This window comes from Prionailurus viverrinus, unplaced genomic scaffold, assembly GCF_022837055.1.
Source record: "Prionailurus viverrinus isolate Anna unplaced genomic scaffold, UM_Priviv_1.0 scaffold_42, whole genome shotgun sequence".
Classification (NCBI taxonomy): Eukaryota; Metazoa; Chordata; class Mammalia; order Carnivora; family Felidae; genus Prionailurus; species Prionailurus viverrinus.
The window spans coordinates 1,090,406-1,117,992 of record NW_025927609.1 but is presented as its reverse complement, the minus strand read 5'-3'; the positions used below and the strand labels follow the sequence as shown (position 1 = coordinate 1,117,992).

Genomic DNA, 27,587 nt, shown 5'->3' with positions numbered 1-27,587 from the left:
TTGCAAAAATAATATAAAGAATCCTGTGTATCCTTCACCCACTTACCCCCAAGGTGACATCTTATATAACTGTAGGTCAATATCAAACTTAGGGAATTGACATTGATATATTGATATATTGACATTGATATACTGTTTACTAGACCACAGGCATTCAGCTTTCACCGTATTTTTTTTAATTAATTTGTTTTCATGTTTATTGATTTTTGAGAGACAGAGAGAGACAGAGCGTGAGTGGGGGAAGAGCAGAAAGAGAGGGAGACACAGAATCTGAAGCAGGCTCCAGGCTCTGAGCTGGCAGCACAGAGCCCAGTGCAGGGCTCGAACTCACGAACTGTGAGATCATGACCTGAACCGAAGTCGGATGCTTAACTAACTGAGCCACCCAGGCATCCCAGCTTTTACCATATTTTTAACCTGCATATCTGTGTGATCTGTGTGTGTGTGTGTGTGTGTGTGTGTGTACAGTTCTATGCAGTTTTATTCCCTGAATAGATTTTGTGTAATTAATACCACAGTCAAGACACAGAACTGTTCCCTCACCATAAGAGAATTCCCTGTACTTCCTCTTTGTATTCACAGTCATTCTCCATCCCACTCCCTGTCCCTGACCCTTGGGAACTACTAATCTGTTCTTTACCTGCATAGTTTTGTCATTTTGAGAATGTTATATAAGTGGAAATTCACATAATATTCAGTGTTTGGGGATTAGCTCCTCCCTAGCCCCAAGTATAATGTTCTTGCAAGTATTTCCAGATTGTTGCAGGCATCAATAGTTTATTCCCCTGTATTGTTGAGTAGTATTACATTGTATGGATTTGTCAGAGTTTGTTCAACCACTTACCCATTGAAGGGCATTTGAATTATTTCCAATATTGCTGTTAAGAGTAAAGCTGCTAGGAACGTTCGTGTGTGTGTGTGTGTGTGTGTCTGTGTCTGTGTCTGTGTCTGTGTATGTATGTAAACATAACATTTCATTTTCTGGGACAACTGCTCATGAGTATAATTTCTGGGTCATGTGATGGTTGCAAGTTTAATTAGAAGCTGCCAAGCAGTTTTTCCAGATTTTACATTGCCACTGGAAATTTATGAATATCCGACATTTTTACTGTCTTGTATGTTCATTTTCAGTCAGTTAAAAATATTTTCTAAAATTCCTTATAGTATCTTCTTTGTCTCTGGGTCTTTTAGAAATATGACATTTTACTTACAGATATTTAGAGTTTTTCTAGATACTTCTTTTGCTGATTTCTAATTTAATTTTTTGTTGTTAGAAAATATGTTTTGTATTATTTTTAAACTTTTACTTGTTCACTTGAAATTAGTTTGTATTCTTCAGTTATTGGCTGGGGTGTTCTAAAAGTTTTAATTAGGGGTGCCTGGGTGGCTAACTTGGTTAAGTGTCTGGCTGTTGGTTTTAACTTAGGTCATGATCTCACAGTTCGAGCCCCACATTGGGTTCTACACTGGCAGTGTTGTACCTGCTTGAGATTCTCTCTCTCTCTCTCTCTCTCTCTCTCTCTCCCCCCCCCTCCCTTTCTCTCTTTGCCTCTCCCCTGCTTATGTACACTCTTTCTCACACTCAAAATAAATAAATAAACTTTAAAAATAAAAGTTTTAGTTAGGAAATTGGTGGTATTAAGTCTTCTTTTGTCGATTTCATGTCTATTTGCTTTATTTCGTTCAGAGAGAGGTGTGTTGTCTTATTTCTATTTTTAATTCTGTCAGGTATTGTGTACATTCACATGTAGGATTAGTGTGTCTTAATAGATTGACATTTTTATCACTATAAGATGTCCTTCTTTGTCTCTGGTTAGTGTTTTGTATCTAGTATATCTTTTTCTATTCTTTTTCTTTTAAGGTATTCGTGTCTTTATTTAAACTGGGTTTTATTAGAGACAGCATATTGTTAGGGATTGCTTTTCACACTGTCTTTGCCTTTTTACTGGAATGTTTTGGCCATTTACATTGATTGTAATGTAATTATTATATGATAATTTTTATATCATTGGGTTTAAATCTACTATCTTGCTATTAAAATTTTATCTGTTTATTCCTCTCTTTTTTCTATTAGAAAAGAAAGTATTTGTATTTTTCATATTCTACCTTATCTCCAACACTGACAATTCCTATCTGTTTTAATTTTTGTTTCTATTGTTTTGTTATTTTTTTTTGGTGGTTAATTACCTGGTATCATTTTAATTCCTTCTGAAGAAATTCCTCTAACATCTCTTGTTGCTTAAGTTTGCTGGTGACAAATTCTTTCAGTTTTTGTGTATCTGAAAATGACCTCATTTCTCCTTAATTTGGAAGAATATTTTTTGGATGTAAAATTTTAGGTTAACAGTCTTTTTTTCAGCACTTAAAATTTTTTCATCCATTGTGTTTTGGGTATATAATTTATGATAAGACATCTGTGCTAATTCTTCTATTTCTTCCTCTTCGATTACTCTTTGATATGTCAGTATGATTTTCATTGTGTTTCTCTTTTTTAAATTTCATTAAGTGTTTTCAATCTGTGGGTCTATTGGTTTTATTAAATTTGGAATATTATCTGGTATTTTATGACATTTCTTCATATATATACATATATATATATGTATATATATATATATGTATGTATATATACATACATTTGTGTGTGTACTTTCCTCTTCACTTCTGGAACTTCTGTTTATGTTACACTACTTGGTATCCCACAGGTAACTGGGGCTCTTTCTTCCTAGTCTTTTTTATCTCTGTGTTTCACTTTGGGTATTTTCTATCTCTGTGTTGCCAATACCATTTCTTCTGCCTAATTAGCTGTTAATCTCATTTATTGAAATTTTCATTTCCAACCTATATGTATTTATTTCACCTCCATAAGTTCTATCTGGTTCTTTTTTAATCTTCTGTTTATCTCCTGCTGTGTTCATGTAGCCTTTGAAATACTTGTACATATGCATAATAGTTGTCTTAAAGTCCTTATTTGGACAGTTCATCATCTCTGCCTTTCAGAGTCTGTTTCTCTTGACTGTTCTTTCTCTTGTTTTTGGTCACCATTTTTGTTTATTTGCTTGTTTGTTTCTTTGTAGGTCCAGTAACATTAATTGGATGGTAGACATCATAAATATTACAGTAAGTGTCTGGATTTTGACTTTTTTTAAAAATAAGAATGTTAGACTTTGTTCTTTCAGACAGATGGGTTACTTGTGGATTGCCTTGATATTTGTTAAGGTTTAATTTGAAGTTTTTTTGGGTTGACCGTAGAGTATGTTTTACTCTAGGGCTAATTTAGCTCCATTATTGAGGTGCAGCCCTACTGCTGTTTCTATTTGTTGCTCTGGTAGTTCAGCTGGGGCTTTCAACTGAGGCTGGTCAAAACTGTAAATGTCTCTCAATGCTTTATTAAGCAATTAAAAATGTTTATTTTATAATTCTCTGGTCAGTTTTTCCCCCTCATGTCATTGACTTTCTTGTGTTGCTTAGAATTTGGCAACAGATGGAGGGGACCTCCGTGAAGATTTTTGGAGCTCTTTTTATGAGTGGCTCTTCTCTTCAGAGCCTTTCTGCATATCTCCTCTTCACAATCTCCAACTGCCTCAGCCTCCCTGAGCTCTGATGTGTTTCCCCAGCTCAGTATGCTGTGATGTTCTGCTTGAGTTCCCCCCCTGCCATGCAGTCTCGAAAGTCCTTTTTTTTTTTTTTAATGTGTATTTATTTATTTTGAGACAGAGAGTGGGAGGGAGAGCAGAGGAGGGGCAGAAAGAGAGAGAAAGAATCCTAAGCAGGCTCCACACTGTCAGCACAGAGCCTGACTTGGGGCTTGATCCCACAAACTGTGAGATCATGACCTGAGCCAAAATCAAGAGCTGGATGCTTAACTGACTGAGCCACCCAGGTGTCCCAGTGGAAGGTACTTTTATTACGACAGTCAAGGAAATTACATGGCTTTGACACTCTTATGCAGCCTGTTGTCTGAAATCAGTTGTTTCATATGTATTTTTTTTTCCAGTTTTCTGGTTGTTTACAGCAAGAGGATAAGCCCTATCCTGGTTACTTCATCATGGGCATAAGCAAAATTCTCTTTCCTTTTTATAAAAAGTTTTTCTTATTTTTTAGAATTGTAAAATACCTATGACATAAGGTTCACCATTTTAACTATTTTTAAGTGTATAGCTCAGTGGCGTCAAGCATATGTGTACGGTTGTGCAACCATGACCACCATCCATCTCTAGAGCTCTTTTCATCTTGGAAAACTGAATGTCTGTACCCATTAAATAATAACTGGCCATTTCCCCCTGCTGCCAATGTGTAGAAACCACCATCCTGCTTTCTCTCTGAGTGTGACTGCTCCAGGCACTTCATACAAATGGACTTGTATAGGATTTTTCCTTTTGTGACTGGTTTATTTCACTTCTTTTTCTTTTTCTTTTTTAATTGAATTTTAGTTTTAATTTTATTTTTTTTAAGCCACTTTATTGATGAATGATTGACATACAAAAAGCTATACATATTTAATGTACACAAATTGGCAAGTTTAAGATGCGGCTGTTTTTTTGTTTTGTTTTATTTTTTTAATATACATCCAAGTTAGTTAGCATCTAGTGCAACAATGATTTCAGGAGTAGATTCCTTAATGCCCCCTACCCACTTAGCCCATACCCCCTCCCACAAACCGTTTAGCAACCCTCTGTTTGTTCTCCATATTTAAGAGTCTCTTATGTTTTGTCCCCCTCCCTGTTTTTATATTATTTTTACTTCTGTTATGTTTCATCTGTTTTGTATCTTAAAGTCCTCATATGAGTGAGGTCATATGATATTTGTCTTTCTGACTAATTTCGTCTAGCATAATACCCTCCAGTTCCATCCATGTAGTTGCAAATCGCAAGATTTCATTCTTTTTGATTGCTGAGTAATACTCCATTGTATGTATATACCACATCCTCTATATCCTTTAATCCATTGATGGACATTTGGGCTCTTTGCATACTTTGGCTATTGTTGGTAGTGCTGTTATGATCATTGGGGTGCATGTGTCCCTTCAAAACAGCACACCTGTATCCCTTGGATAAATACCTAGTAGTGTAATTGCTGGGTTGTAGGGTAGTTCTATTTTTAATTTTTTGAGGAACCTCCATACTGTTTTCCAGAGTGGCTGCGCCAGTTTGCATTCCCACCAACCGTGCAAAAGAGTTCCTCTTTCTCTGCATCCTCGCCAACATCTGTTGTTGCCTGAGTTGTTAATGTTAGCCATTCTCACAGGTGTGTGGTGGTATCTCATGGTGGTTTTGGTTTGTATTTCCCTGATGATGTCACTTCTTTAATTTTTAAAGAAAGTATATCATTTTGGGTTTTGATTGTAATGTTAAGATGATGGTTTGCAATACTCTGAATGTTGAAGCCAAAAAACAACTGATGCTGGCAGAGTGGGAGGGAGATGTTGGTGTGTGTGTGTGTGTGTGTTTTTAATTTATTATTTTTTTTTGTGGAGGGATAGACTTTTGTTTTTATTTCATAGCTTGACATGCACTTAACTGCATGTAAGATTTTTTATAAATATTAAGGATGAAGAATATAGCACTGCCCACTCGTATTCTTTTGGCTAAAAGGACACTGTATGTTCACTGAACTCAGTGGTTGTCCATTTCTCTTATGACTTAAACTTAGGTCTTTCTCTGCAAGTGACACCATCAGAACCGATCAAGTTTCATTAATTCTTCTATCTTAATTACACATACTTCTGCAGGACCTTATTTTCAAAAAGCTTTTATGCAAAGAGCTTTGCTGATTCTCGTGATAGCCCTCTTTAAGACATAGCATAACTTCCTTGGAGAATTCTGTCCTGATTTCCCATCCAGTATAGAATTTGCTATTCCATTATAGTATTCTATGTACTTGTCTATGATCTCTTATGAAAATCCAGTGTACCTACAAGTTCTGTTCCCTAGATCTCCTTACTTTGCTGTATCTAACCCAGACTAGAGATTCATTTAAGGAAGAAAAGGCACCATTATCCTCAATTATAGGTGAAGTTAGTGACTCACCTAAGTCTCAGGCCTACATTTATTGTCAGCAATTCCTTCCCATTCGTTCTTGAACCCACTGCATCTGGGTTTTTTCCCTATTATTTCACAAAAACAGCGTCATCAGAATCACCGAAGACCTCTTTGACTTTGTCAAATCCAGTGGTCAAGTTTCAGTCTTCCTCTTGCTTGACTTTTTAGCAGCATCTGAAACCAGGTTTTTGCTCCTTTCTCCTTAAAACACTTTTCTTTACGGGGCATCTGGGTGGCTCAGTCGGTTAAATGTCCGACCTTGGCTCAGGTCATGATCTCACAGTTTGTGGGTTCCAGCCCCGTATCGGCTCTGTGCTCGCTGCCTGCTCAGAGCCTGGAACCTGTTTCGGATTCTGTGTCTCCCTCTCTCTCTGCCCCTCCCCCACTTGTGTTCTGGCTCTCTCGCTCCCTCTCTCTCTCTCTCTCTCTCAAAAATAAATAAACATTAAAAAAAGACAGAAAGAAAAACACTTTTCTTTACTTGGCTTCTAGGACACACTTCTAACTTTTCTCCTAGCTCTTGATTGCTTCTTCTCAATATGTTTTTGCTGGCTCTTTTCCAAATCCCAGTCCTCATTGGAGAGCCCAGAGGTTACTGTTCTCTTTCTACCTCATTCCCTCACTGATCTCATCTGGTTTCATGGCTTTAAATACCACCTATACCCTGATGACTTTAAATACATCTTTCCAGCCTGAACCCCAGTCCCTGAACTCCAGGCTCATATTCATCTCCATACCTAACACTGCTGTTTATCTGTATCATGGGCATTTCTAACTTCACACTTGAAAAACAACTCAATCATCATTCTTTCTCCCTACCTGGCTCCTTTCTCAGCCTTCTCTATATCCATTGGTGGCAACTCCATTTTCCCACTCATCAGGCTAAAGCCCTGGGAATCATCTTTGACTCCTTGGTTTCTCTCATGCCCGACGTCTGCAAATTTTGTCTGCACTTTCTTGACAATATATTCAGGATTTAACTACTTCTTACCACCTGTACTTCTATCAGCCTTGCCCCTAGCCACCTTGATCTTTCACCTGGATAATTTCATTAGTCTTTAACGGGTCTCTTTGCTTCAGTTTTTGTCTAGTTACAGGTGATTATCCCCACAGTGGCCAGAATGATCTTTCTCAAAGTGTAGATCGACTTCCCTTTCTGGGAGGATGGAGTTGATGTGCTTCCCCTGTTTTTCCCACTAAGTGAAACTAAAGACCTTGGACGTTATGTATAAAACAAATGCAGAGCCTGACAAAGGATGAGAAGGAAGACCAGCTAGGGGCCTCAGAACACAAGGAATGACATGACAGTGATTTCTCTGAGTGTTCTTTTAAACACCCTAGCCTCAAACTTGGGAAGCTGGTAACCCATAAATACCACAAGTGTAGAAACCGGAAACAAACCAACAAAGAAACAAAAAAAATGCAACAGAAGTCTGCTTCCTCCAGCCAAAGGGCCAGGAAAGAGACAACACAGCAAAAGAGAAAACATTTAGACAGTAACTGCTCTACTCCAGACAAACAGCACAAAACTTTTAAGCCATTATTTCTTTAAGTACTTTTTCAGCTCTGCCCATTTCCTCTTCTGGGACGCTGATGACATGATTATTGTATTTTTCAGAAGATAGAAGAGAACAACTTACCAGTTCATTTTATAAAGTTATTATGGCCTGGATATTAAAATCAGAAAAAAGACATTAAAAAAATAGACCGTCTGTTATGAATATAGATGCAAAAATCCTTAGCAAAATATTAGCAAACAGAATTCAGCAATACATACAAAGAATTGTATAATTTTAGAGATGAAAGCCTGGCTCAATATTTGAAAATCGGTTAGTGTAATATACTGTAATTAACAGGCTAAAGAAGAAAAAGTAAATGATCATATCACTCAATTTAATGAAGCATTTGACAAAATCCAACATCTGATTAAAGACTCAGAAAACTAAGAATAGAGAGTTAATTAACTTGATAAACAGCATCTACAAAAATCTACAGCTAACATCATACTTAAAATGAAAGATTAAATGATCTCCCCCTAAGATTACTAACAAGACAAGGTTACCTGTTCTTATTCTACATAGTGCTAGGAGTTCTAGACTATGCAGTAAGACAAGACAAGAAATAAAAGGCTTACAGATCAGAAAAGAAAAAATAAAATTGTCCCTGTCTGCAGATGGCATGATTACATAGAAAATCCCAAGGAATTTACAAAACAAAAATAAAACAAACTAGAATTAGTGAGTTTAGCAGTGTTGCATCATACAAGATAAACACACAAAAATCAGCTTTATTTTTGTGTGTTATTATTAATGAACACGTGGACACCAAAGTTAAAAATACAATTCCTGAAAAATGAACACACAGGTATGAATCTAACAAAACATTTATAGAACTTTTATACTGTAAACTACAAAACCCTGATGAAAGAAATCAAATTAGATCTAAATAAGTGGAGAGACGTAGCATGTTCATGGATTAGAAAATGCAACATAGTTAAGATGTCAATTCTCCCCAAACTGTTGTACAGGTTTAATGTAATTTCTGTTAAAATCACAGCAATTTTTTTTGTAGATATATACAAGCTGATTATAAAATACATATGGAAAATAAAGGAACTAGAATAGCTAAAACGGTTTTGAAAAGGAAGAGTAAAGGGAGAGAGATCAGTCTGCATAACTTCCAGATTTTATAGCCACAGTAATCAAAACTATGTGGTATTGTCAGAAAGATAGACACTGCGATCAATGGAACAGTACAGAGAACCCGGTGTAGAAGATAGTGTAGAGAATCACACCAATATGCCCAAATGATTTTTGAGAAATTATTTTCTGAAATGATTTTGAGAATTTCAAAAGCAATTCAATGGAGAAAGGATAGGTTTTCCAACAAATGGTGCTGGAGGGATCAAACATTCATAGGTAAAAAATGAAACAATCACTAAGTCTTACATCTTATACAAAAATGAACTTAAAATGTATCACAAACTCAGATATAAAATGTAAAACTATAAAACAGGAAAAATAGGACCATGTTTGCATTTTTGGGCAAAGGTTAGGCAAAGAGTGCCTAGACTCCAAACGTCATCTATAAGAGAAGTAAGAAGTTGGACTTCATCAAAATTAAAAACTTTTCCTACAAAAGAAAAAAGAGGATGAAAAGACAAGCTACAGACTGGGAGAAATACTTGCAAAGATCACATATCTGAGAAAAGACTGGTGATGGGATATATAAAAAACTATCAAAATTCAACAGTAAAAAAAAAAGGAAAACGATTCAACTTGAAAGTGCACAAAAGACATGAAGAGAACTTTCACCAAAGAGGACATACAGATGGCGGACAAGCACGTGGAAAGATACTCAACATCATTAGCCGTTCAGGAAGTACAAATTAAAACCACAACGAGACACTACTACGCACACATCAGAATGGCTACGATAAAACAAAAATAGTGATAATAGCAGATCGTGGTGAGGATATGGAGGAACTGGATCTCTCACAACATGGCTGGTGGGAATGTAAAATGGTACAGGCACTCTGGAAGACAGTTTGCCAGTTTCTATAAAATTAAACTTGTAACTACCGTACAATCCAGCAATAAGAACTCCTGGGCATTTATCCCAGAGCAGTGGAAACTATGTTCACACAAAAGCTATTCTCAAACGTTCACAGTAGGCTTATTTAAAATAGTGAAAATCTGGAAACGACCCGTATGTTCTTCAGCGGGTGAACAGTCAAACAAACTGTGGCACGTCCCTTCCATGGAGTGCTCCTCAGTGATGAAAAGGACTGAACTGTGCGCACGGAATGACCTGGAGGAATCTCCAGAGAATGAGGGGGAGTGAAAAAAGCCAGTCCTGAAAGGCTGCATACTGTATGATTCCGTTTATATAATATTCTTGAAATGAGAAGATTATAGAAATGGAGGACAGATTGGTGGTAGCCAGGGGTTCGGGAAGAGATGGGGTGGGAGGTTGTGGCTGTAAACGAGAAATGTGAGGGATCCTTGTGGGGATGGAAGTGTCGTGTTCCACATCTTGACTGAATCAATATCAGTATCTTCGTTGTGATAATGTTCGATAATTTTGTAAGATGTCACCATTGGGGGAACTAGGGTACGGGTCCCTGGGTTTCCTCTGTGTTATTTGTACAACCACAACTACATGTGAATCTACGTTTAGCTCAAAATCAGAAGTTTACTTAACAAATATAGGTCAAGTCATGCCATCCCTCTGTCCCAAACTATCCAGAGTCTCCCTGTGCCCCTCCTAGTACAAGGGGAAGTGCTTCCGAACCTCACGTGATCTGGTCTCGGCGGGCGCTGGGGCTCACTCCCTGCCATTTGCCCAGCTGACTTTGTTTAACCACATCGGCGTCCTTGCCGTTCCTCACACGTCAAAGCCATAGTCAAAACTGAAACTCACTTTACTCCCCCTTTTATTTTGGTGTCCAGGAAACTCACGTTTTGAGACCAGCAAGTTTTAAATTCAAATTTATGGACGCCTTCCAAGTGCCAGGCCCTGTTCTAGGCGCTCAGGCACTGCCAGTGAACAGAACAGGTAGACACCTGCCCCGAGGAGCCTTACATCTTGTCGGGGGGAGACAGACATGGTGAACGGGAGCTGTAATAAGGGAGCAGGTTGTGATAGAGGGTAGGGCAGGGGAGGGGAGTTGGGGAATGCTGGCCGAGGAGGGCTGGGCTGCCCTCCCTGAAGCAGCAATGTCTAGGGGTAGACTTGAGGCAGGTGAGGAAGTTAGATGAGTGGATATTTGGGGAAGAATGTCTGAGAGGCAGGGACATGACAGCAGATGCCAAGGACAGATAGAGCGGCTGGGTGGTGGAGCAGAGTGGAGGGCGAGGAGACGATGGATGATGGCCAAGAGCCGAGGGCAGTGCAGGGGGGGAGGGCAGGGAGGGTGAGCGGGTCTTGGTGGGCCTTGTAGGCTAGTGGGAGAATTTGGCTTCTACTCTGTGGGAAATAGGGAGCCGTTGTAGGGTTTTGGGCCGAGCAGTGACATGAATGGACTTAGGCTCTGACAGGATGACTCTGCCTGCTCTTTCAGGGGGCAAGGGCAGAAGAGGGAGCCCACTGGGAGGTCAGTCCATTGACCTTGGAAGGGTGATGGTGGTGTGCATTGGGGCGGTGGGGTGTGAAGTGGTTGGATGCTGGATATGGTTGATGGTAGAGCTCACAGGCCTTGCTCACAAGCATAGACATGTGACATGAGGAGGATAGACTGGAAGGGTGCCATCTGGTGACCAGGGATGGGGAAGCCGTCAGGGGTCTCAGGTTGGGAGGGTGGGAGGCTGGAGGTTCTTGCTTGGACATGTCACATTGGAGATAGGAACAGGACATCGTGTGAAGGTCGGGGTTTGGAACTGGTGTGCATTTAGATGGGTAGATGGGGTTTCTGCAGGGGGCACAGAGGGACGGGGACCTGGACTGAGGCTGATGTCAAGAGGTCAAGGAGAAGACCCTGCTTCCATCAGAGTACCTGAGAAGAACAGCTGGTCTTGTGGCAGAGAACCAAAGGAGTCCTGGGCGGATAGGGCGACATGTGTCAGATGCAGGGAATGCCCGAGAAGACACTGGCGGCGGGCCTGGGCGACATGGAGTGGCCGGTGGCTGGCAGAAGGGCAGGCGGAGCCCCCATTGGAGCGAGAGTGGTCCTGTTTCCCCGCAGAAAGGGAGGAGGGCACGAGATGGTGGATGCCCTCGCTCATGACCGCGGCGGTTGGCCAGCCTGCTCCGGACCCGGGCTGCGGGGGCCCTCCTGTCCTCACCCGCCCACACTTCCGGCAGAGGCGCCCGGAGGGGCTCTGAGGGAGAGCTGTCTGCAGACGAGGCCGTAATCAGATAGGGGAAGGAGGCAGGCATGGAGACATAAAACACTGTCTGAATGAAGGGCAATCGTATTTGAAGTAATTTGAAGATTGACAGGAAATTCATAACGGGAATATGGAGCTCCATTTACAACAGCAGGAGATTGCCTTGTCCATAGCTTCCTGACCTCTGGAAGAACAGGAGTTGCTGCTGGCAGAGTTCCCAAACATGAAAATGTAAAATGGAATTGAATAATCTCTCCTAAATCAATTTTGTGAGCCAAATGACCTACAGAGGGCTGTGATACAGTGCAGGTATACGACACAGCGCTCCATCTGCCGAATACGTTATGACAGTGGATGCTGGAGATGACCAAATACCACTTGCCTTCGGTTCCTGGGTGCCTGGAAGCGCCCCGGAGTAGCCCGCGCAGAAGCGGTCGTCGGGAAGCGGGCCTCTTGCCGGTTGGTGAGCTGACCTCGTCTGTCAGTGGGGCCGCCTGGCTCGGGTGCGGAGGGGCGCTCTGGCCGGGCGGGGAGGCCTCCGCCCGCACTCCTGTTAGTACCGGGCGCTGCTGTCAGCGAGGCGTGGTTCTGGACTTTGCTTCCTGCCGTCCTTTCCGTGGCCAGCCCGGTGCCGTGGTTGACCACGGGAACGAGTAGGGACGCTGCCGCTGGCACTTAGTCCTGGGATTGTCTTCGGCTGGAGGCTCCCCTGGGCCAGGGCCGTGGGCATCCTGGTGCTTTCCGTTAGCGGCACAGGGAGAGCAGGCACAGTGGGAGTCAGACTGGGGGCGCAGTGGGCCGTAGCAGGCAGGGCCCCTCGCCAGCCAAGGTGCCCCCGACACTTGTGTTGTCCATCCAGAGCATGCTCGGCTGGACGGTCCCCTCCACCCACCCCCGTGCACACGGAGAAAAGATTTCTCGGTGTTCCTTAGGGAGCTTGGCAGTTAGTGGCTGTGTTTTTATTAGATTCTGAGGATGACTGAGCACATGTTTCCACCAGGTTTCACGCTTTCAAGGCATCTCGGGGCTTTCTTGGCTGTGTGTTTGGCAGAAAAAATGCCTCCAAGGGTGGACCTGCACCGGGGACACCTGGAGCCTATGGTTGCCACAAGCCAGCAGTCTGGACGTGTTTTCTGGAAAGGTCCATATGGCAAATATTGTAGGTGTGTGGGCTACACGTGGCCTCTGCCGTATGTTCTTTTTTTTCCCCCCTCAACCTTATAAAATCCCCAAACCAGTCTTAGCTCATAGGCGGTACAGAAAGGGCAGCGGGCTGTGGTTTCCTGACCCTGCATTGGCCCGGCAGGCAGAAAATGTGGGCTTGGTCTTAGCCTCACTGATTTGGTCCACTGAGGAGCGGGAGAGGCACAGAGAATGTTCGGTGTTGGGACTGACTGTGGCTTCTGCACGTGTGCATTTGTCCGCTTGCCTGAAAGCCTCTGCCACCGCTCCGGACAGCCCCTCTCTGAGTGGTCTGCACATCTCGTGAGCAAATCGACCTCATTACTTCGAGACAGTTGTAAGGAATTTCAGCACATTCTTTCTCCTGGAACAGAGCTTCTGCACCCTGACTGCACGAGAGGCACCTGGGGGCTTCTGCGGTCCGGCCCGTCACCTCTAAGAGATGGTTCATCCTTCTGTTGGGCGCCGCCTGGGGGCCTTATCAGTCAAGTTTCGTAGTAGCCGGAGTCTAACACGGTGTGGGAAAAGAGCTCACTGTTGCCACTGGGGTGGGCTTTTCCTTTCTGTCCCCATGCTGGCCCCTCCTCTTGCCCCCCCTGTTCTCCAGCCCCCTGCAGTAAATGCTCTAGGATGAGGGGAGTTTTGGCTTGATCAGCAAATGCTGGTTCAGTTAGCACAAACCCCAGGTAGCATGGGCGGGCCTTTCATTTCAGCAGCTTAGATTAAGAAGCTGAGGCCCAGAGGAGGGCGGCAGCGCTGGTGACCCTGAATTCAGGGGTGAGCTCACCGGCTTCCAGAAATTGTCAGAAAACACCAGTGAGTTCCTGTTTTCTTTCTTCTTCAGTGTGATGCTGTTCTAGTTCCCAGTGGGGCTTACAACTAGAAATTGGATGTTTGTTTGTAAAAACGCAGTATTTATCTCTGCAAACTTTGATCCAACAGAGGAGAAAGCGCTTAGAGGGGTTTGGCAAAAAGATGACAGAAAATCTCGTGGTTATAAGACTTGTCAGCACACTTATTTTTTTCCTTTTTTACAACTTTTATTTCTAGGCCCCTGAAGCCAATCTCTGTTTACTCTTCCTGCTGACTGAATGTGTATACGTGTTATTAATAGCCAGAGTGGGAAGGAAGGCGTGCTTTCTGCTCTGAAATATTCCCTCCTCGAAACCTCGAAATTGAAATACTTTTTCATCTCTAGGGATCTAGGCCAGTGCTTCTCAAACTTCAATGTGCACATGAACCACTGGGATTTTAAAAATCCGGATTCTGATCCAGTAGGTATGAGGCTTATGAATCTGCATTCCCAGTGAGCTCTTCTGGCCCCATTTTGAGAGGCTCTGGGCCACTGCACGTGATCCTCCTGTGAGGCATATTAGATGGATTCCAGAGGGCACTTGGCAAAGATGATCGTGTTATTAGGAGCATGGAATCTAAGTGATGGCGGCGATAGTCCTGCTTCACCCTGTGCTGCCTGCCTGCTGTTAGGCTCCTAGAGGGGATCAGAGAGCGGGGCTGTCACTGGTGTGTGCAGACAGGTGGGGTGCCAGAGGAGCGGTCCCCTGCGGCGTCTGCTAGGCCGCAGTGCTGCACACGCACGCGTGACTGCTCACGCAGCCCTGGGAGGCCGGCTGCCGTGGGTGAGGGGGACCCGGAGATACAGGAGTCAAGAGGCTTGCCCGAGGTCGTTCCCCTGGTGAACGTGTCAGGATTCAGCCCCGGCTTCTCCGACTGCTGAGCCTGACGCTGCTTCACCACTGAGTGGCAGCCGTGGTGGCTCTGTGTGGAGGGAGCATACTTAGTAGGACCACAGCGTTGCTCTTCCTGCCCGGGAGGAAGTGGCAGCACACCAGGTGTCCCCCAAGGGGCCTGGCGGCCTTGTGGGAGGATGCCCTCCTGCTGTCAGCTTAGGGGACTTCTAAGAACCCCATCTGATTCTCTTGGGAGACTTTGGGAGCCCTGCACACTAAAGGCCGTGTTGATCGAGAAGCCAGGGAGGGACCAACACTGTTTTTCTGCTTCAGGTTTGGGAACTGTGGAACTGTTGGAAGCTGAATGAGGATTTTCCTAATATTTGGTAAATGAAGGGAAAAGGATCACTTTCAAAAACAGTCTTATCTCAGTAACCTTAATGAAGATAGAAAAATAAAATCAGTGTCTCATCTGAGTGGAAAAAGAAAAGCCAGCAGTTCTAGCTCATGTGAGTGCGGGGGCTTTAATATGGTAAAGGGTTAATCCTTTCAAAGGTTCAGAAATACTTTTAGGGAATTAATGTCCAGGATCTAATGGCATATTGATGATTGTGATGCATGTGGTTCTGTAAAAGCTTTTAGACCCTGGCTCTGGTTCAAGGGCATAGATTCAGAATGACTCCTGATCTTTCTCCACGTAGGAAGAATCCTCTGCTCTCTCGGGAGCATTTGCACTGTTCACAAAAATGTCTGCTTGACCAGTGGGCTCTGCTCACAGCCGGGCGAGGCCTCACTGCAGGCCACTTTGTTGTATACCTGGCTGTGTGCAGAGAGGCCAAGGGGCCTGGGGCAGAACCCGGCCTGGAAGGGTAAGCCGGTCCCCTCCTTGGTACCTGGCAGGGGTTACTTCAAACACTGCCTCTACTGCTTGCTTGCTGTGAAGTTTCTGGACCTCAGCGTCCACATCTGGAAGGTGGAAACAATAGTCCTGTCTTGGGAAGTTGGTGTGAGGGAGAGTGGCAGTGTGTGCGCAACGTCTAGCCTGGTGGCAGTGGTCAGCACAGGAGGCTGCTGCTAAGGCAGTGGCCAGCAAGGCAGAAGAGACGTTCACCGTGGCCAGAAATGATAGCCCGCCTTCTAGAATATTCAGTTCCCTACGCCGAATATTCAATGTAAGAATTAGAAATGCGGTTAAAGCAAAGCTGGCACTGTTCAGCTTCCGTTACAGCTAAGCAGATCACACTCTTTAGTCAGAGAGAAAACACTTAGCGCCTTAGATATACCGCAGGTTATGTGGTGGCCCAAATGATAAAATCTTGAGTGTCTCCTGTGAGCTTGGACCTTCTGGCAGAAGCACCTTCTCTGTGACTCTGCAATGTCAGTGTCCGAAGTGACATGACAATCTTTCTGGATTTGACGCTATGAGAAATTTGCTGTTTTCCCACCAGGGGCAGGCAAATGACAACTTGGTGACCTTGGTCTTTTTTTCACCTTTAATTGCTGGCTTTCTTCAAAAATAAGCTGCTTATTTTAGAACAGTTTTAGATTTGCAGGATTAATATAAGAGTAATACAGGGGCGCCTGGGTGGCGCAGTCGGTTAAGCGTCCGACTTCAGCCAAGTCACGACCTCGCGGTCCGTGAGTTCGAGCCCTGCGTCAGGCTCTGGGCTGATGGCTCAGAGCCTGGAGCCTGTTTCCGATTCTGTGTCTCCCTGTCTCTCTGCCCCTCCCCCGTTCATGCTCTGTCTCTCTCTGTCCCAAAAATAAATAAACGTTGAAAAAAAAACAGAGAATCTCTCTATACCCCACACCCAGTTTAACACTATACAGTACATTTGTCATAATTAATGGACCAATGTTGATATGTTATTAAGTGAAGTTCCTACTTTAGATTTCTTTCGTTTTCTCTTTCTCTTTTTTAAAGTTTATGTATTTTGCAAGGGAGAGAAAGAAAGAGAGAGAGAAGCAAAGAGAGAGGGGGAGAGAGAGAGTCCCAAGCAGGCTCCGCACTCTCAGTGTAGAGCCCGATGTGGGGCTTGAACCCACAAACCGTGAGATCATGACCTGAGCCGAAATCAAGAGTCAGATGCTTAACCGACTGAGCCACCGGGCACCCCTCTTTAGTCTCTCTCTAATGTCCTTTTTCTTTCCTGCAATCCCATCCAGAACACATAACATTTGGTTGTCATACCTCTTCAAGCTCTTCCTGGCTGTGATAGTTTCTTAGACTTCCCTTGTTTTTGATGACCTTGATAGTTTTAAGGACTACTTTAGGGACTTTGTAGAATGTCCCTCTATTGAAATTTATCTGATATTTTCCTCGTGATTAGACTGGGGGTGTAGGTTTTGGGAGGAAGACCACAGAGGTGACGTGCATTTTCATCCCATGTCAAGAGTATATACTATCACCTTGACTTATCACTGATACGATGGTGCTCACGTGGCTGATGTGTCCAGTCTACACGTGCTCTTCCCTTCCCCACACTCTTCTTCAGGAGAAGGTTACTATGCACAGTGCATGCTTGAGTCGGTGGGGGCGGGGGGGACATACGCTCCCTCCCTGGTCGCAGAGTAGCTACAGAAATGATTTAGAACTGTCTTCTCAGGAGATTCGTTTGCTCTCTCCCATTTGCTTATATTTTCAGTCATTTGTTCATATCAGAATGGGTCCTGGATGTTCATTCTATACTCTAGTTTACATTCCTGTGCTGCTGTATTTGCTCTGTCGATCAGACTGTTCCAGCTTAGGCCCGTGGGAGTCCTTTTAGTTGGCTCTGGGGTCCTTCGGGTGGGCCTCATCTTTGTGTGTGTTTGTGTTTGTTTTGCTCTGTTCTGTGTTTTAAGCACCTCTTTTCTTTCTGGTACTAGAAGACACTCTGGGCTCCTATTGTATATATCCCAACACCGGCCCTAGAATCAGGAGCCTGGTTCCTTTGGTTGGAGAATATGGTATAAGAAACCATCATCTGGGGCGCTCTTGCTGGCAGAGCAGAAATATGTGTGTATATGTTACCCTGTGTAGGTACACATTTCTGTAAGTACCTCCATGTGTAACCGTCTGTGTCTGCGGCAAGCTAAACACGAGTTCACACTGACATTCCCAGCTCCAGTCCATCACCGGGTGGGTCATTCCAGCGTCCTCCTCTTGCTTACGCGTAACCTCCTCCAAGAGTGAGACCCCCGCCTCCCGCCTCCCGCCATCCGCTCCCTTCACCGTTCAGTCCCCGCGTGCGGGTGGGCAGTGTCAGAATTAACTCGCACCCCTGGGAATCCGTGTTATCGATCATTTCGTTCAGTTCTTCTGCCTTCAGTCTTGCAGACTCCACTCACCTGCAGAATGACTTAGGTCGGCACCTTACCCCACCCCCTTCAGGGAGCCTGTTCCCTACATTTGTGATGCAGTTAGCTTCCTCCACTGCCTTCCATATGCCTTCCTGGGATTCCCCTGGCATCCTGAATGACTTTTTTTTTTTTCAAATTGCATACATTAAGGTTAGCTTTTTGTGCTGTAAAGTTTTATGGTTTTTGACAAATGCTTACTTATAGTCCCCGCTACACTGTAATACAGAATGGTTTCACTGCCCTGAAAATCCCCTGGGCTCTGCCTATTCAGCCCCTTGCCCAAGCCCCAGATAACCACTGATCTGTTTTATATCCCTCCAGTTTTGCCTTTTCCAGAATGGCATATAGTTAGAGTCATATAGTATGTAGCTTTTTCAGACTGGCTTCTGTCACTTAGCAATTTGTATTTAGGATTTGTCGTGTGTGTGTGTGTGTGTGTGTGTGTGTGTGTGTGTGTATGTGGCTTGATAGGGCATTTCTTTTTACTGCTGAATAATATTCCATTGTATGAATGTACCATGGTTGCTTTATCCATTCACCCGTTGAAGGATGTCTTGGTTGCTCCCAGTTTTTGGCAATTGTGAATCAAGCTGCTGTAAGCGTTCGTGTGCAGGTTTTTGTTTGGTCAGAAGTTTTCAGTTCATTTGGGCAACTGCCAAGAAGCACCATTGCTGGATCACGTGTAAGACCGTGTGTGGTTTTGTAAGGAGCTGCCAGACTGTCTCAGAGCAGCCTCGCTAGTTTTCATTCTCTCTAGAAGTGAACGAGAGCGAGTTCCTGCTGTTGCACACCCTTGTCAGCATTTAGTGTTGTCAGTTTGTTAAATTTTAACAATTCTAATAGATGTGTCATTGTATCTCATTTTAATTTGCAATTCCCTGAAAACCTAAATTTGCACTTTTGCCGTGTTTTCATTTGGTGAGTCAGTTTGGAAGACTGACTCTCCCGATCGTTTCAAGGAAACTTTTTCTTTTCCAAACGATCGGTGTCCAAGTTTTCCGCTGACAGTATAAACATCGGCTTAGTTTGTAACTGTTCTCAAGATCTACATTTGTACGTTGATTACAAGGATACATTTTTAGCTGGCGCTGCTTCTGTGCGTTGCCAGCTTGGCAGTGCCACGCTGCCGCCCTCTCAGCCGCGTGTCCCCTCCTGGCAGCACGTCGCAGTTTGGAGATAAACGTATTGTCTAGACTTCAGGAACTTCCTCCAGAAGTAATACAATTCCAGATCTCCATATGCCACCCCGGCTCTGAAGCGTTCCTTGGCATTCATTCCGTTATCTTTCCGATAACACGCGAGCGAGGGAGCCCGTCAGCCGCGCGGTCCGGGTTTTCTGGCGCCGGCCCGCACCCCGCCTCCTAGTTCGGCTTATCGCTTCTCCCTTGGCTTTGTTCAGCTTCTGTTCCAGCCGCCCGGCCGAGCCCCCGACCTTGTTCCTGCCGGGCCCGCCGCTCCGCAGACGGCGCCTCCAGGCCTGCCCCGCGGCCTGTCTGCTCGCGCGCTCTCCTTGCCTCACCTGGGAGGAGCCGGTGTCTTCCCGGGCTGTAGCTCACCTTGGCAGTCAGACACCGCTCCCGGCCGCTCCCCGGCTTTGCGGCTCTCGGGCCGCGTCTGCTCTTCCTGACACAGCGCGGGCTCCCGGAGGCTGTGCCGCCCCCTGCTGCCTCCGTGCCGTGCCGTGCCTCCCGTGGAGGGCCCAGCCCGAGTGGCCGGGGCCGGGAGCACGGTGCAGGCGGGACCCCCCTCGGCATGCCGCCAGTCTGGATGTGTCAAGAGGGTCCTCTGCTGAGGGTCTGTGTGATCTCAGCTTCCGGGCTCTTAGAGACGCCGCCGCCCGCCCGTGAGAATGACAGTAGAGATGTGCGGCCATGTGATGCCGTCTTGACCTGTCAGCAGAAAAGGATCTAGGGGCTCAGCCCGGCCGTCCTCCCGCGTGCACAAAGGCACCTGTACCCATTTAGTCGCGTGCACGTTGCTCTCCTCCTGATCTGGCTCTTTATCGGCTTCGGCGTCTCTTCCCGAAACCTTCCTGAAGGGGGAGCCCACGAGGCCCTCGTGGCCCTGGCCCTGGTTTCTGGTTCTTTTTTGCTTGCGCGCCGTGTCCTCCTTGTTAGCTTGGCTTGGAAGGGGCCTGTCGCCAGGGCAGCCGCGAGTGGGACGCGTGCGGAACCGCTTGCTCACACTAGTCGTGTTCGTACTTTGTCTCGGGGTAGGGGGGAGGGAGTGTAACGGGTGTATGTTTCTGCCCTTTTGCTTTCTTGCCCCTAAAGGGCTGGCTGTCTCCACCCGTCCGGACGTCCTGCCTTCCCTGTTGTGTCTCTGCTCACTTCAGCGTGGTTTCTTGCACCTCCACGCCCCTTCTCTGGGGTGGGGGTGGGGGGTGTCTCACCCTTTCTCTGTTCTGATGGCTCCCTCCCTGGGCCTGTACCATCAACTCCGGAGTCAGGTGTCTTGTTGTCTATTTGACATCTCCGCTTGCAAGGTGAATAAGCATTTCAGACTTACGTGTCCACAAACCGAGCTCTTGAGCTTTCCACCGTGGCTCCATGTTCTGGTTGTCTAAGCCAGAAGCCTTGGAGCCTCCCTGATTTCCACTTCTTACCTCAAACCCCACATTCAGTGCTCCGGGAAGTCCTATGATTCGGGGCACCCAGCAAGTTGATGAGGACATCGGGTCTGAAGATTGGATCTAAAGAGTACCATACAAAACCCACCCAAATGCTTCCGAGAACATTATCTGGGAGAGAGTTTGATGGTTTATGTGAAGTAAATAGACTAGGCAATTAACACCAGCGAAACTGGTGCGGCTCCATCAATATCAGATGAGTGTGTGTGGCGACAAAGGCTTTGTGATGTAAAATGTTGCTTCTGTATGATGATAAAAGAAAACAATCATAAAGAATTTATACATATGCAATAACTAAACCTCAGAATATATAGAAAAATTGGCCGATTTACAAGGAGAAATTGATAATTCTGCAACCGTATGGGCTATTTTAATATTCCTTTCTCAGGAATTGATGAGTCAGCTACAAACAAACAACAGTGTACAAAATTTGAACAAGCTCTAGTTCTCGGTCATATAATAAAACAACAAACAATTAGAGAATACATTCTCTCTCTCTCTCCCCCTTTTTTTAATGTTTGTTTATTTTTGAGAGAGAGAGAGCAGGAGTCGGGAAGGGGCAGAGAGAGAGGGAGACCCAGAATCAGAAGCAGGCTCCAGGCTCTGAGCTGTCAGCACAGAGTCCGATGCGGGGCTCAAACCCATGAACTGTGAGATCGTAATCTGAGCCCAAGTTGGCCGCTTAACCTACTGAGCCACCCAGGCACCCCCTAGAATACATACTGTCTTGAGGCACATGAGACATTTTTTGGTCACAAAGTAAATCTCAAGTTCTTTCAGACCGTCTTCTCTGACCCAATGAAATTAAGTCAGAAATCAATAATAGAAGCACAAAAAGGAAAGTTTATGTATCTGACATTTAAAACATACACACAAAAATTTCAAATTAAAGAGGAAGTCACAATGGAAATCTCCAGAATTGACTGGTGGTAACAATGTAAATTAAGGTCTGTAGAATGTGACAGCGCTTGGAGGGAAAATTATATCCTTAGAGTTATGTATTTGGAAAGAACAAAAGTTCAAAATTGTTCAAATAAGTGCCCAAGTGAAGAAGTTGAGACAGCAAGGGACACCTGGGTGACTCAGTCGGTTAAGCATCCTACTCTTAATTTCAGCTCAGGTCATGATCCCAGGGTCGTGGGATCGAGCCCGGAGTCGGGCCTGCGCTGACGGCGTGGAGCCTGCTTGGGATTCTCTCTGTCTCTGTCTCTCTCTCTCTCTGCCCACCCCCACTCACATGCACACTGTTTCTTTCTCAAAATAAATAATTAAACTTTTTAAAAAGTCAAGAGAGCAAAAGAAAATAAAAGGAAGGAAGTGATAAAGGTAAGAATAGAAACTTGTGAAATGGGGAACAAAGAAAAATAGAAGTAGTAAAATAAAAAACTGCCTCTTTGTAAAGGCAAACAAGATTTTTAAACTTTCGGCAAGATTGATCAAAAAATAAAAAGAGAAGGCAGGAATCACCTATGTTAGCTACATCTTGTTAACGATGGGAGTGACCAGCATTTAAAGATGGCATTTGTTACCGGAGTGCCAAACAAGTTCTGACAGGGGTTCTCGTGGGTTTTGAAAAGTTGATTTTAAAATACAGATAGAAGAATAAAGAACCAAAAAGATAAGTAATTTTGAAAAAACAATACCAGGAGGCTTGCCCTTTCAGATGCCAAAGCTTATTATAAAGGTGTAATATTCAGGATTTGTGTTCTCGGACAGATAGGTCCATGCAGTAGACCTAGGGAGCATACTCACACCCCTACGCCCTCCCCACACTGCCACACCTCCACACCCTCACACCCTGCCACGTCCTATACTCACCCTCTCTTTCCTCCCACATCATACCCCCTACCCACCCACACCAGCCCACCTTCTATCCTCACGACCACACCCCCCTCCTAGCCCCCCACACCCTATTCCCATACCCTCTCACATGCTCTAACACCCTCCACCTACACCACACACCCCACATCTCCCACTCTCACACCTCTTACTCCCCCATACTCACACCCCCCCACATCCGACTCCACACGTCACACCTCCTCGCACCCGGCTACCACCTGTCTATACCCCCCCATACACCTCCAGACTCATAGCCTCCCACATCCTATACCCATACCCTCTCATATGCCCTAATACCCCAACCTACCCTACACACCCCACATCTCCCACACCTACACCCCCACTCCCCATACCCCTCACGCCCACACATACATCCCACAACCACATCCCCCTGTCCCCCACACCCACACTCAAATCCCCACATCCCACACACCCCATACATCCCACATACCCTGTGCCCCCCCACGCCCCCACCCCACACCCATACTCACACACAGGAATTCGTAATACTAGAGGTTGTGTCACAAGTCAGTGGGGGAAAGGATGGACCTTTTAGTCAATATTGCTGGGATAATCTTCTACCCTGTGGTAAAGATAAAATTAGGTCCCCAGCAAATGCTTCCTGTATGAGACTGAATTCTAGATGGAATAAAATCCTGAGTGTGAAAAGCAAAACTAACACTTATAGATGAAAAGACAGAAGTCTTTCTGTGACATCTGGGTGCAGATGAATTTCTTAAACCGGGCACAAAAAGCACTAACGATAAGGAAAAGGGCTGGTTTATTTGACTACATTATATAAAAAAATCATCTGTGTGGTAGATTTTTATGGTACTAAAAGACAGAAGGAAACACTTGAAAGTCATATAACATGAAAAGGATTAATATCAGAGATCTAGAAAGAATAAGCATACAATGGACAAAGGCTGTAAGAAGGCAATTCGAAATGAGGAAACCAGAAACGTTTTTATAAGCCTGTGTGAAAACTGGTTTTTCTATTAACTCATGAAATATGAAGTTCAACAGTGAGAGACCATTTCATAGTCACCAAGTTGGCAAGCATGAGGTCAATTAAATACTGGTAAGGTATGGGGAAACTGGGAACTTGGTTTCACCTTGCTCTTGGGAGTACTGGCTGGTATAACTGCTTGGACATGAACTGGTTACATAAGTAAGTTGAAAATGTGCACCTAATATGACCCACCAATGCCGTTTTCAGGTATTTGTGCTGGAAGATGCTCACAGGTGCCGAGGATACGGTCCTGCTGGGTTTGTACTAGTAAGACAGTGGCAACTACCTAACTGGTCTCAGTAAGGGGACCCAGGCGTCTGTTTTATTCCTGTAGTCAAAAAGTATTCAGCATTAAAATGAATTAGATCTACACGTATCAAGATGCGTAAATCTCAGTGAGTGTTGACTGTGAAAACCCAAGTTAGCAAGTAGGGGTGCATTATGGTACTGCTTTTGGATATTTACATAGCCAGTGAAGGTATAAACACCTGAGTTAAGTAAATATGGTTTCGATTATGTCCTTACCAACCTATAGGGAAGGAGGGGTTATCAGTTTGGTCTGATGCATTAGTGGTATCCACAGGCATTTTGAATAGAGATCTGAAGCAAAGAAAGCAAAATGTTGACTATTTCTTCTTCATGGTTTTACATGGATACCTATTATATTTACTGTTTTGATTTGAGATATAATTAGCATACCATAAAATTCACCCCATTAAAGTGTATAATTGAATGGTTTGGTATGTTTTTGGGGTATTCGCAGAGCTTTGCAGCCATCACTGCTATCTAACGTCAGAACATTTTCTGCAACCTAAAAAGAATCCCTGTGCCCATTCGCATTTCTCCCCGTATTCCCCTTTCCCCAGTCCCTGAATACCATTAGTTTACTTTTTGTCTCTATCGATTTGCCCACCGGGAACATCTCAGGTACATGGAATCATACAGTATGTGGCATTTTGTGTCTGGCTTCTTTCACTTTGCATAATGTTTTCGAGGTTCAGCTATGTTTTAGCATATATTACTACTTTATTCCTTTTTATGGATGAATTTTCATTGTACGGATACACAGCATTTTGTTCATCCCTTTATCCCTTGATGAACATTTGAGTTGCTTCCACTTTTTAGTTATTACGAATGATGTAATTATGAACATTCATGTGCAAGGTTTTGTGTATTTGCAGTTCCCATGGGTATGGAGGAGTTTGAATTGCTGGGTCACGTGGCAATAACATGTTTACCTTTTTAAGAAACTGACCTTGTTTTCCAAGATGGCCTTCGCATTTTACATTCCCACCGGCAATCTACGAGGATTCCAGTATTTGCACATCCACACCAACACTTATTATTGTCAGTCTTTTTGATGATAGCCAGTGGGCGTGAAGTGGCATCTCACTATGATTCTGATCTGCATTTCCCTGATGACTAGTGATGGTTAGAATTTTTTTTGTGTTTATTGGGCTGTTTATATACATTCTCTGGGGGCAGGTATATTCAAATCCTTTGTCCATTGTTTAATAGAATTATTTGTCTTTGTATTGTTGAGTTGTCAGGATTTTTGATATATTCTGGATATTATTCCCTTATCCGATTTACAGAAATTTTCTCCCATTTTGTGGGTTGTCTTTTCACTTTTTTGGTAATGTCTATTGAAGCACAAAATTTTGTAATTTTGACGAAGTCCTGTTTATTTTTCATTTTGTCACTTCTATTTTTGGTGTGACATGTAAGAAACCGTTGTCTAACCAAAGGTTCACGTTTATTTTAAGAGCTTTATGGTTTTAATTCTTGCATTTAAATCTCTGATCTACTTTGAATTAATTTTGTAGATAGTGTGAAGTAGGGGTCCAAAGTTGGTCTTTTGCATGTGGATGTCCAGTTGTCCCGGCACCATTTGTTAAGACACATTCTTTCTCCGTTGGTCTTGTCCCTCCCAGTCAGAAACCATTGACTGTGTATGTAAGGGTTTATTTGTGCATTTGTAATTCTATTCCATGGAAATGTTTATATCACATATAGTATATCCTCTGCATCTGTGACTATATTCAAATTTTCTATTTCTTAGTTTCTATGGTTTGTATTTATTTCCAGGCATTTGTTCATTTCATCTTGTTAATCGAATTTGTTGATGTAAAATTGTTCATGGTGTTTCCTTATAATCCTTTTTATTTCTGTAAGTTGGGCAGTAACATTTCTTCTTTCATTCCTAATTTTAGTAATTAAGTCTTCTGTTTTTCTCAGTCAGTCTAGATGAAGACATGTCGATTTTGTTGATCTTTTCAAAGAACCCACTTGTGGTTTGTTTTTCCATTCTGGATTTCACTTGTTTTTGCTTTGGGCTTTATTTCCTTCCCCTGCTGACTTTGGGTTTAGTTTTCTTTTGTTTTTCTAGTTTCTTGGTGGAAGTTGAGGTTATTGAGTTGGGATCTTTCTTCATTTTTGAAAGCAAAGTATTCACAGCTTTGGAGGAGCTCCTGCCCAGTCCTGCCCCTTCTGGGGCTGTGCCAGCTGCTCTGCTGGGCTGGCGAGAGGGGCTGGGGGTGGGCCAAGTTAAAATGCCCTGAGCTCGCTGCTCTTACGAAGATCCAGTTGATTTTCTTGCATAAATAAATCATCCTTGGATGCTGCAGGCCTCTGGTCAATTTCCAGAGTTCTTAAGTTCATCATGAACGTGCTGTCATCGTTCTGTTCTCCTTGCAGTTACGGAGGAGCGAGCTGTCAGTGGTTATTATTCTGCCGCTCCCAATGATGTCATCTACCTGCCGTGTTTTATGATGGAGAGATTACAAAAAATGAATGTGATTGCAACAGGATATTTAATAGAAATTGGTTAATCACTTCTAAATGTCACGAGGAAAGAAAATGTGTAGAGGTGGCCAGCATGTTTTAGAAAAGAACAGAGGTGCATGACAACTTACCCTATTTGATATCACAACTTTGTATAAAAGCTAAAGAAATCACAGCAGTTAGTATCGCCGCTAAGAGACAAACAGCTTAGCAGAACCAAGTAGAGACTCCAGAGCCCAGCTCATGAACAGGGGATTCGTGTGTGAGGATATTCCTGGCTGGCAGTAAACCCCGCCTACTGAACTCACAGAACCACTCATATTTGTGGGAATGCTCAGCTGTATCTAGCTAGCCGTCCAGTTTCTCCCTCTGAGGTCAGGTTGATTTTGCCTCAGGGTTAGGGAAGTGTCGTCAGCCGTGCGAGAGAAGGCTGTGGGAGAAGGGTGGGCTTCACGGGGGTTGTGGGGAGACTCGCTGACAGCTGTTGGGTGCTCACAGCCTAGTGAGGGACGCCATTCTCAGGGTAGCCCAAGGGGCCATCGCTGGGAGAAGGAAGGGACGACAGCGGAGGGGGCCCCGTGGGGTTCGGAGGCCCTGTCCCCGGCAGCCGGAAGTATGGGTTACACCTCTCCAGTCACGACACCAAACCTGGAGAGTAGAGAATGCCTGATTTCAAAACTTCTGTAGAGCACAGTCACCACATACTGAATTCAGAGGCCCGTGGAAGGAAGTGGAAACATGGGCTAGCCAATGGCTAGTAGAGAGGGCCTCCAGACCGCTAACCAGAAGGAGAGCTGGTGCAAGAATGGTGAGGGCTTTAACATCTATAAGGCTTTTGTACCTGAAGAGAAACACTTGGTGTTAACGTGTTTTTTACTTAAGACTTAATATGTTAAATGTATAGTCATTTTAAAAATAATCTAAGCGGTGTTAGAAATTTTTAAATACATTAACAGTAAAACAAAAAAAAGCTTGCTGAAATACAGTGATTACAAAATATATTACTACATGTAAGCCTCAAAAACTAAGCGTCCCATAGTTGTAACTAATTTCCCATCGCCGTGCCCCTTGTGGGGTCACAGTGACTTTACAGGGGCACGGCGGGGGCGGTGCTCCAGACCAGCGGGACCGGTCTGCTGGGAGACTGGGAGACTTGGTCGCTGGTCTGAGATGATTTGGATCTTGAGTTCACCCTGAGCTCCAGTTTCAGATTAGAATCTAATAACGATTCTCCCTCGTGCGGAC

At 44.2% G+C, this 27,587-nt stretch overlaps 1 protein-coding gene across 4 annotated transcripts in view; it reads left to right on the top strand.

The window, feature by feature from the left end:
- PCBP3 (poly(rC) binding protein 3) overlaps positions 1-27,587 on the top strand; it is a 277,127-nt gene that overhangs the window by 48,349 nt on the left and 201,191 nt on the right. Inside the window, exon 2 of one of the 4 annotated variants that reach the window (XM_047847074.1) lies at positions 3,075-3,117. The exons of the other annotated variants lie outside the window; for them this stretch is intronic. The gene's annotated coding sequence lies outside the window, so the exon portion shown is untranslated. The remainder of the gene's footprint in view (positions 1-3,074; positions 3,118-27,587) is intronic. 4 annotated transcript variants of the gene reach the window in all.